This window comes from Notolabrus celidotus, chromosome 20 (assembly GCF_009762535.1).
Source record: "Notolabrus celidotus isolate fNotCel1 chromosome 20, fNotCel1.pri, whole genome shotgun sequence".
NCBI lineage: Eukaryota > Metazoa > Chordata > Actinopteri > Labriformes > Labridae > Notolabrus > Notolabrus celidotus.
In genome coordinates, this window is record NC_048291.1 from 23,492,192 (window position 1) to 23,495,199 (window position 3,008).

Genomic DNA, 3,008 nt, shown 5'->3' on the forward strand with positions numbered 1-3,008 from the left:
TGCATTTTGTCCTTAACATTTAGAACATTTATTACTTCAGTAAATTTCACCACTTGTTGCAAATCTAGGTTTTCATAGGAGCAGCACTTTTCATAATTAGGATAGTGGCTCCATTAGTGTTAAAGCAAAACCTAGTAGCTTCAGGTAGATGGATTTATTTGTTGTTGTGGGAGTTGAGTGGGAGCTCTGGATGTACAAACAAAATACAATTGCAATGGCTACACTTAAAGGCTTTAGTGCTCGAATCATTGCTAGAATGCAACATTAATCGTATAACATCACAATCAATGTGGAAGATACTTGCAGCAGAATTAAGTTGTTGGTATTTAGCGGCTTAAAAACGTGTCAGCGTTTAGCCGAAGTTTAAAAAGTCAAATGAAGAGGCCTGCTCTGATTATGCAGGGAAGAAATTATCTGGCAGTCTTAATACTAAATGTACCATACAGATTCATCTGAAAATAAACGTGCAAAAGAAACACAAAGACGCACCTTTCCTCTGATTTGATTGACTTGACATGCGCAGAGAGGTGACTGTCTGCGACTCAATTTATGCATGGTGGAAGACATGGAGAAGGTAAGTGAACATTGTAGACTTCATACCTGGAGGCCCTGCTCTGCAGACAGGGAAGCTGATGACTATTTGTTTTGTTAGGGAACGTGTGATTATGTAAACCAGGGGCGTCAAACTCATGTCAGTTCAGGGGCCACATACAGCTGTAGTTGATCTGAAGTGGGCCGGACCAGTAAAGTCATAACATAATAACCTATAAATTATGTTCACATTTAATAAACTACTATCTACAAAAACAGCTGTTCTATTTTTGGCCATGATGAGTGTCATACTGGGGCCAATTATGATATTCTTTAAGGACTGAAACCTGCTGCGAACACACCAAACACACAGGTTTCCCATTCACCTGACACAGAGGCTGTTTCTGAAACCGCCTACAGTCATGGCCAAAAGTTTTGAGAATGACACAAATATTAAATTTTCACAGTCTGCTGCTTCAGGGTTTTTAGGTGTTTTTGTCAGATGTTTCTATGGTATAATGAAATACAATTAGAAGCATTTCATAACTATCAAAAGCTTTTATTGAGAATTACACAGAATTCATGCAATAAGTCAATATTTGCAGTGTTGACCCTTCTTTTTCAAGACCTTTGCAATTCTCCCTGGCATGCTGTCAATCAACTTCTGGACCAAATCCTGACTGATGGCAGTCCATTCTTGCATAATCAATGCTTGGAGTTTGTCAGAATTTGTGGGTTTTTGATTGTCCACCCGCCTCTTGAGGATTGACCACAAGTTCTCAATGGGATTAAGATCTGGGGAGCTTCCTGGCCAAGGGCCCATAATCTTAATGTTTTGTTCCCCGAGCCATTTTGTTATGACTTTTGCTTTATGGCAAGGGGCTCCATCATGCTGGAAAAGGCATTCTTCATCATCAAACTGCCCTTGGATGGTTGGGAGAAGTTGCTCTCGGAGGACGTTCTGGTACCATTCTTTATTCATGGCTGTGTTTTTAGGCAAGATTGTGAGAGAGCCCACTCCCTTGACCGAAAAGCAACCCCACACATGAATGGTCTCAGGATGCTTCACTGTTGGCAAGAGACAGGACTGATGGTAGCGCTCACCTCGTCTTCTCCGAACAAGCCTTCCTCCAGATGCCCCAAACAATCGGAAAGGGGATTTATCAGAGAAAATGACTTTACCCCAGTCCTCAGCAGTCCAGTCCCTGTACCTTCTGCAGAATATCAGTCTGTCCCGGATGTTTTTACTGGAGAGAAGTGGCTTCTTTGCTGCCCTCCTTGACACCAGGCCTTCCTCCAAAAGTCTTCGCCTCACTGTGCGTGCAGATGCACTCACACCTGCCTGCTGCCATTCCTGAGCAAGCTCTGCACTGGTGGTGGCCCGATCCCGCAGCTGTAACACCTTCAACACCTGCTGGATAACACCTGCTGGACTTTCTTGGGTGCCCTGGAGCCTGTTTGGCAACAATTGAACCTCTCTCCTTGAAGTTCTTGATAATTCGATAGACGGTTGACTGAGGTGCAATCTTACTCGCTGCTATAAACTTCCCTGTTAGGCCCTTTTTGTGCAATGCAATGATGTCTGCACGTGTTTCCTTGCAGGTAACCATGGCTAACAGATGAGGAACAATGGTGTCATGCACCATCTTCCTTTTAAAGTGTCCAGTCACTCAATCATGACAGATTGATCGCCAGCCTTGTCCTCATCAACACCCACACCTGTGTTAATGTGTGTGACACCTGTGTGTCATTGAAATGATGTTAGCTGGTCCTTTTGTGGCAGGGCTGAAATGCAGTGGAAATGTGTTTTTGGTGATAAAGTTCATTTTCAAGGCAAAGAGGGACTTTGCAATTAATTGCAGTTGAGCTGATCACTCCTCATAACATTCTGGAGTATATGCAAATTGCCATTATAAAAACTGAAACAGCAGACTTTGTGAAAATTAATAGTTGTGTCATTCTCAAAACTTTTGGCCATGACTGTACTATACTAGCAGTACGTACTGATTTGGCCAAAATCCAGTATGTAGTAAGTAGTATGTGAATAAGAGCAAAATCTGCAGTATGTCAAAACTCCCCGGATGCCTACTGATTTGGGAAAATTTCACAGCATGCATCAGACCAGTCTGCCTCGCATACTGTTTCCCATAATGCACAGCGCTCGTTCTGCTTTTTCTTTTTCCTTCTTTTTTGACCGGAGGGGATCCGTTTTTGGGTGCTGTGGAAGTTGTCAAATTACATATAAACCACTTGCTAACTTTTTAAATCATAAATGGATGCTAAAGAAGCAGTTTCTCTATTGGCTTCACCGTGTTTACTTCCGCTTTCCGAAACCGGAAATTTAGTGACGTCTGGCCCAGCGTACTGCAACCAAGCGGCAAACTCCAGTCTCAAACGATGAAGCCAATGCGGAAGTGATATAAACTGCAATACATCGAAAATCCGCTTGAGGCTGGCTGCAGAAACACCGGAAACCA